Raw genomic sequence first — 8659 nt, 5'->3', positions numbered from 1 at the left:
GATCTATGTGTCCCTTTCCTCAAGCCAACCAATTAAAATTTCATATTTATATTTATTTTATAATTACGCAATGTCTCAACCAATAATTATTTCCAAGTTGGCATTATATGGTCAATATTTAATACTTTCAAAAATAAGGTTTATGTAAGGGGTGTTGAAAATCCCACCCACTTAAAGGAACGCCATTCTCAGTGCTTTTTGTAACTAGAAAGTAAAAGAACAAAAAATGGGCTATATATAACAACTCTTACATCCACTTATTCATTAAAAAAAATGGGTATAGTACCCTAATTTTTCCTTCCATATCCTAGGTGGCCTAATCAGGTCCAAAGTGCTTCCATTTCACTTTGACCTACTCTATTACTCAATTTCAGAGTGTGGTATACATCTGGTCTAGGATGCATAGTGGTTTTGGTTGGAACTCTCCCTCGGGATCCACCTATATCACATACTAGTAAAAAATATGACTAGTATCATGTACATACTTTTTAAGTAAAGAAATTAAAAAAAAATCCATTCACATTCACTATGGGTGGCAAGGCCAATCTCTAGGCAAACAACCCTTCTCATTCCAAAATTTGAAATGGTCCAAAAAATATGGGTGCCAACTTAGCCCAAGACCCCATTTTCAGTGAGCTCTTCCTTCGTATGATGTGTAAATACACATGGTATCCCACTTGCAATTCCTTGTGCATCCTTTAGTGTTCTGCATAACTCTTTTTCCTATCCTCGGATGCCTTTAATTTTTTCCTGATCATGGTCATTTATTGTTCCATTTCGTTCAACATGCCAGGTCCAAGAAATACCCTATTTACTGGGTCATCCAAACTAATAACAATGGTACATTTTTATCCATACAGTGCCTCAAAAGAAGTCATCCTCAGTGACTCCAGATATCCATGGTTGTATGTAAATTGTACTAATGATAGGAAATAATATGACTTCTTTGGATTATGCATGACATACATTCTTAGCATGTACTCTACAATTTTGTTTACTTTTTTTTCTTTGGCCATTAGTTTGAAGATTATAGGAAGTACTAAAATATAGTCGGGTTCCAAAACCAACAAACAATACCTTCCAAATATTGGAAGTGAACTTGGCATCCTCATCCAAGATAATATTTTTAGGTACACCATGTGATTTGAATTGTTCCTTCTGTTATAATGATATTTGCTACTCCATTATAGTGAGAGAAACCTAAGTTCAACTTACCTTAGTTGATGGCTAGAATTCATCCCCTTTTCATCTCTCAATGGTCATTACATAAAATCCCCAAATTGATAAGAATGTGGACCCAAAGATAAACCAAGAATCCAAAAAGATGCCAAAAAAGTCCACAATCTAGAATGAAAAACACTAAAAAAGTATCAAATATAGGAATCAAAGGCAAACAAACACTTTAAGCAATCAACAAGAGAGAAAAAATTGAAAAAGCGAAGGCAATAAAAACAAGATAGGGATGTAGCACAATTTCTCAATGAGAGGAAATGTTCTACATGGTCAAAACCAAACCCTAATACCAGTATGGACAAGAAAAGATTGAATGGGGTAACTAAAACTTAAATATGAAGAAACAAATATATCTAAAACACCCAACTCAACTTTTTAGGTCACATTTTGCACAGTTACAAAAAAAAAACTAGTTCTTGCAATCAGAGAAAGGAAACAAGAAGATAATGAAATAACTCAAGGAAAAGTGAAGAAGGCAAAAGATTCCAAAAATGGTTGCAACAATGGAATGAAGAACATATCTAAGCTGCTACAAAAAAGTAAAGAGATCTAAAAAAATGTATTTAGTGCCAAGGACAATAGCCTCAACAAGAAACACTTCACACCCCCAAGGAAGACCCTAGAGAGACAACAAAATAAGCATCCAATGCAAACCAAGCAACGTGGATCAATATCTAATGTGTTTAATAACTAATAACACAGGTGACAATATATATAATAAATCAAAGGAATATAAGAGAGAAGAGGATGAATTAAGATCCATTCAATGAAACAGGAAACCCTCACAATACAAAATGAAACAAATCCAATCCAAAAGACAAGACAAGATCATATATACAACAAATATGGATTCTAGACAGAGGCTAAGAAACAAATATGCAAGCAAGAGTCCTGTAGGAACTCTTAGGGCTTTTGGAATTACATTCCCAACCACACAGATGAGTGGTAGTTCAAGGTGGCTACATCCACATGGAGAAGAGGGAAAACAAGAAGCTGTAAAGATTTAGCCACTCTGTATCCCAACCTATGGGTGAAAATTAGGAAGGAATTCAACTAACTAATCTTCAATTGGCTGTAAATTGCTCATCCGAAGTTCATTTTCAATGATTTTTTTTTTGTTTTGGTTGAAATTTTTCAGTGGAATCCAAATTTTTGGTTAATTCAATAAAATTTTGTACAAAAGGTACATAATTTGATTTTAATTCATAGATATGTTATATTCTTGTATAAAAGATAAAAGCAAAAATATAGATCTAAGATTTTCTTAGATATGAAGAAAATAAAAATAATAGAGATCAACACAAATCCATATAACCATAGAGAATTCAATGGGAGCAAGCAAAAACCATATCCAAGAAAAAAGATAAGACATCTCAAAACAAATAGGTAAAATTCTCGTTGACAACACCAGTTTTGTTGTAGCAATTTATACACAAGAACTAGGAGCTATTGCTTCGTAGTCTTATGGCCCTGATTGAGACTACTAGATAAAAAAAAATTGACAAAGATCAATCAAAGAGATGAATCCTAAACCATATGATCAAATAACCAATTATGCATGCAATCCCTAGACTAAGGGTTTGAGGTAGAACCTAGAGCCCTCATAGATTAGTGGCAGATCTTAAGTCTTGAGGGATCAATCCCTCACTCCAACTAGGAGATCTCTTCCTCTATAATAGATCTAGACCTGAACACAACCACCACCAAAAAAGGACCATGAATATCCTTTCATAGAAGACCGTTAGCTCAAATAAATAAACATTGATATGAATAACTGACCATAAACACATATATACAGGAAAGGGAACACATATTTTTATTGACCATTAGAAAAATGATACATGTATATCTTCACACATAGGATCTCCTCTCCAGATTTTAACATATTCTCCCTCTCTCTGAGCACTATGACCCCAAGAAGAATCCAATAACAATCTATGAATACAAATGACAACATAACTCTATAATTCTCCCCCAAAATCTCACTTGCCTATCCCTAGAGAATATACTAGTATAAATGGATGTAGAAGCAAGCCGAAGGGGATGAATGTAGACACTTAGGGTGACAAAGTGTTAAAGAATATTCCACAATAATAGACCCCTATCCAACTCATACCCAAGTGGGTCAAGTTGATCTCCTTGGGAAAGTAAGCCTCTGGAAAGCTTTTTTTCTAAATTATGAGTGTTTTCTCAATTGTTGTCAATTATGAAATAATTATTATCTCATAATTATAATATTTTGGAAAAATAATTATGAGAATTTGCTCAACTATGTAATTTTACCCTTTTAACATGTAATAACCCCCACATAACTAAATTTAGATGTGAAAATGGGTTTCATTCTAGCCAAGAACTAAGGTAAGTTGAACTTAGGTTTCTCCCACTATAATGGAGTCGCAAATAGGGTTATAACACCTTCAGGAATATCTAAGCTATATCAATGGCCTTGTGAGTGGGCTTGACAAATATTAAGTGAGATTCCTTACTCAACTTGTCCACTACCACCATAATGGCATGATATTGTTGGGCCTTTTTGGGTAACCCTATAATGAAATCCATAGATATAAATTCCCCTTGCATTTAGGAATATATATTGGTTGTAGTAATCTTATTGGTAGTCTACATTCTATTTTGACTTCTTGGCATTCTAGACACTTGGCAATGTATTCAACAACTTCCTTCTTCAATCCTAGTTAATAATGCATTTTCTTTATGGTTGTTAACATCTTATAATAACTAGACTAACTTGAGTAAGGTATTTTATGAAACTCATCCATGATGATCCTCCTTAGATCAACTACATCACATACATACTTTTTGTTCCTAAACAACACATACCATCATCGATGAGCTTATATTTCTTGATGACATATCCCTTTGGTTCCTTCAAAAAATATTACTTCACTTGTTGGTAATGTTCATTATGTAGAAATGCTTCTTGGATACTTGATTTGATATCAATTTCATAAGTGATCATTGTTGTCATATGATCCACTTGTAGGCATCTACTAAGTGCATTTGCTACCTTATTCTCATTTCCTTTAATGTGTTTTATCTCAAAATTGAATTCTTTGATCAAATCCAACCACCTACCTTGTCTAGCATTTAAATTAGGATGATCAAACAAGTATCTCAGTCCTCGATGGTTTGTCCTCAACAAAAACTTTCTCCCCAACAACGAATGCCAACACATTTTTAAGGTATGCACTATTGCTACAAGATTTAAATAGTGGGTAACATATTTCTTCTCTTGTTCATTTATTTTCCTTGATTCATAGAAAACCACATGTCCTCCTTGCATCAACACTCCACCTAGTCCTTCCTTACATGCATTAATGTAATCTAGGATGTTCTTCTTTGTATATGTCACTCTCAAAATAGGTACAGATGTGATTAATTTCTTAAGCTACTAAAAACTGGCTGCACATTCTGGTGTCCACTAAAGTTTGACTCCTTTCCTTTGCAAGTTAGTGATTGGATGCCCAATATTTGAAAATTTTCAAATGAAAAATTGATAATATCCAACTAATCCCATGAAGGATCAGACCTCTGCGACATTGCTCAGAGTGGGCCACTCCATAATGGATTTGATTTTTTTAGGATCCACAACCACTTATTTTCAAATAAGAAGACCCAAGTAGTGAACCTGAGTTTGGAGAAACTCACTTTTGCTAAGTTGTGCATACTATGATCCCTTAATAACTGTAACACTGCTCTCAGTGGTTCTTCACACCCTTCTCTAGTTTTCAAATACACTAGAATGTCATGTAGAAAGACCAACCTGAATTTTTCCAAATAGGATCTGAGGACATTTTTCATCAAGACATGAATGTGGATGGTGCATTTCTAAACACAAATGGAACCACTACAAACTCATAGTGGCCATATCTATTCCCAAAGGTTCTTTTGTGGATATATTCATCTTTATCTAAACCTAATGGTATCCACATTCAATTCCATTTTAGAAAAAAAATTATCCCCTCTTAGTTAGTCCAATAATTCATTGATTTTGGTCAACTATTACTTGTTCTTCTTTGTAGCTTTATTTTGGCTGTTGGTAGTCTATATACAACCACAGTGTGCCATCCTTCTTCCTTAAAAAAAATGCTAGGGCTCCCCAAGGTGATATGTTGGGTCAAATGTATCCTTTGTACAACATCCCTTTCAACTACATCTTCAATTCCACAATTTTAGGTGTACTCATACGATATCGAATGTTTGTTGCTGGCACTATTCTAGAAATTAATTCAATTGTGAATTCGATATCTCTCCTGGGTGGTAATAGCAATATTTCTTCTGAAAATATATCACTAATAATTTTAACATCGGGTGACTTTTCAATCCTACCTTGTTTCTTTCTAAGTCCTTGGTCACATGGATTGCATACAATGCACAACCTTTTCTACAAAATCCTTCCACTTGTAATGTTCTTATTTTCCCAAGCGTAAGAGGATTTTGTATCACCTGCAACAGTACTTCCTTACCATAATTTCTTAGGCACTTGAATGACTTAATGTAGTAGTCCATATTGGTCTTGTTGTCACCTGCTGCTTTTTCAGTCACTAAATGCTTTAAGAGGCAAATAATAGTGATGTTTGACACCAAATTCTAAACCATAGAAGCTATCAGAGCTTCAGGGCACCCTCTCCATTGTGTATTTCTCATAATAAGCTTTCTGATGGTAGATAAAAGTCCAAAAAAGGGTTCATGGATCAAAAGTTAAACCCTATTGAAGAATTCCTTTGAGAATCTCAGAAAACAAGGGAAATGGCTAAGTATGGAGAAAAATCACAATTGGGACTCAAGAGGCTCATTGCATATCACATATCAATAGTCAAACATGTATGGAGCATTAACGAAGTGTGAAATAGTGATCCACCAATCGCTGATATTGCATATCGGCGGTCGGTGGGTTAGGGCATAGCTTTTATTGGCGATCGACTATCGGCTGGGTCCTAGGGTACATGCTTAAGTATTATCCGCGATTCACAAGATCTTGTGGGGGCCAATCTACGATATAACAGTGTATTGCCGGGGGAGGGAAAAAACACTTTAACGAATGAAGTGCATGTGAAACCAAGGTAGGTTGACCTCCTTCTCTCTCCTCCACGTGGCAGTACAATAGTATAGCAATATCATTGTTCGACAATCGATGAATTGGTGGTGTTTTAAACTCCAAAGACCATGTGGGGTCCAATTTGCAATAAAGTGTTGTATCACCAGGGAAGGCTGAAATTCATTAACAAAGGAATGGCTTGCAAAACAGGGTCAGGGAGGCCTTTTTCTCTCTCCTCCAGGGGGCCATGTGACAGCATGGAATTGGTCTTCAGAGCTGACAATGCAGTTGATGTTAGCAATGACATGGAAGTACAGTTGATGACATGGCAGAGGACAAATGTCACCCAATTTTAGTGTTTTCAGGGGTGACATGGGACCATTTTAGGGTGCCATGTGTCACCACTCATAGGGTAACATGTGGCAACAATGGCATCACCCTGCAGATCAGTGACCATAGTAGTTGAGGGGAAAAGCTAAAGACGACGGAGCCAACAACTGCGATATGTAGGATCCTCCTCAACGTGGTAAAGTATTACGTCGTGATCTATAAGTATCTCGCGTCCGGACTATCGGCCCAAGCTATGGATAAAGAAAAAGTGTAAGACATTAGCACAATGTGATTGCGATGTCCAGGACTCTTCTACGGATGCAATAAGTTATTACAACAAGTTCAATAAAGATCTCACGTTCGGACTATCAACCCTCTCCAAAGAAAAAGACAAAGAGTCCCCCCCTCTCTGCGGTTGCGATTGCGATATCTTTTGGTGGGCCCAATCCCGCATATTGGCAATCGTAGTTGTCCAGGGGGAAATCTTAAAGAAAATTGCATTCAATGCCAGTATGTGGGAGAAATTTATAACAAAGGAAGAGGCCTCCAGACACAGGTCCAAGGGCCTTAGCGCCCAAGGGCTTGGCCCCTAGTCCTAGATCCTGATCATATGAGGAAAATCACATGAAGGGCTATGATAAGGGGGGATAAAGGGGAAATCCAAAAAAAACCTATTTTCACCTGTTTTAAAGAAAAAACCCCGTACCTACGTAACTGTGTTGTTTCCAGGGAATGCCTATCACTTACCACATCAATGCACTGATAGCGCAGTACAAAGTTTTAATGAGCAGATGAGCCGGTAGCTAAGAACTTTAATGGAGCATGGAAAAGAAATAGAGAGGTACCTGAGACTCAAGAAAGTTAATGGCTCAGTATGGAGCCTCATCCCTCCACACAACACAAGACTTCAATGGAAAGCACACATAGGTGACCGAACCCCCCATTTCATAGAAGAAGGCACCCTCACAGTAAAAGTAGAAGAGATGGGAGCCATCTGAGCAACACAAGGGGCCATACTATGAATAAATTACAGCTTGAGGCTGATGCAATCACAGGACAGGCACAGGGAATTTCGTTTACTATTCTATCCAAGTATTTACCTATTTTTGTCATGTAACATGCCTTCGTTCAAATGGGGCATTTATTTCTGTAATATCTTTTTGGGCACGGAGCCATTAACGAATAATACAACTAGTCTACCTGACAGATGGGTCTAGAGATAGATATTTTTGTTGTAATGTATCTTCTTTCTCCCCTCTCCAGATAAATAGGGGAAAGGAAGACTTAGTTCAAGTTCATAAATTCTAGAGAAAACACTGCATGTTATATTTTCAGACTGTATCTCCTTTGTAATAGAGATCTTTCAGAATATCAAGGAAACAACGGTGATTCCCTCTTCAAAGGATTACAGTATATGTTCCCCTTTGTTTAAATCATGTTTATGTCCATGCTTCTTCTCTGAATTCATGTAATTATTGTTGGTAAACGTGTTTCAAGCTCCTTCACAGATTCATTAATATCTATATGTTAATGAAAATGCCTGTTTCTGAACATTGTTTATGTATATGCTTGTCAGGAATATTGAGATTAGATATTTAAATCTGCAGCATATGAATCATAGCTCTCTGCTTCCCATTCATTCATTATTTCTGCATGTAGCCCAAATAAGCATAGAAATCCTTAATGTCTCAAGCTCTATGTGTTAAATATAGAAGTCTTGAAGCCTTATGCTCTATGTTATGAGTTACTCTTCCCTCCTTTCCTCTTTCAAACACTTTTGAAAATATTATTAGTTGTAAGACCCTAAAGTTGTCAGCCTATACTATCTTTATGCTTATTTCTGAGTTTGAACGTGTGAATAAGTACCATAAATCCATGTTTTCTTCTTTGGATTAATGAACCAATACATTTCCCATGTACATATGTATTTATAGATCATAACTATTGTCTCCGATAATCTATAAATCATTTGAGACACACCATTTTGGATGTGCCTAGGCACTGGTCTTGAAGCAATCCAAGGCTATCTCTGGGAGATAC

The sequence above is a fragment of the Pinus tabuliformis genome, chromosome 8 (genome assembly GCF_031772625.1).
Source record: "Pinus tabuliformis cultivar Carrire ecotype Pingquan chromosome 8, CPIR1, whole genome shotgun sequence".
Lineage (NCBI taxonomy): Eukaryota > Viridiplantae > Streptophyta > Pinopsida > Pinales > Pinaceae > Pinus > Pinus tabuliformis.
This window is presented reverse-complemented; position numbering follows the sequence as displayed.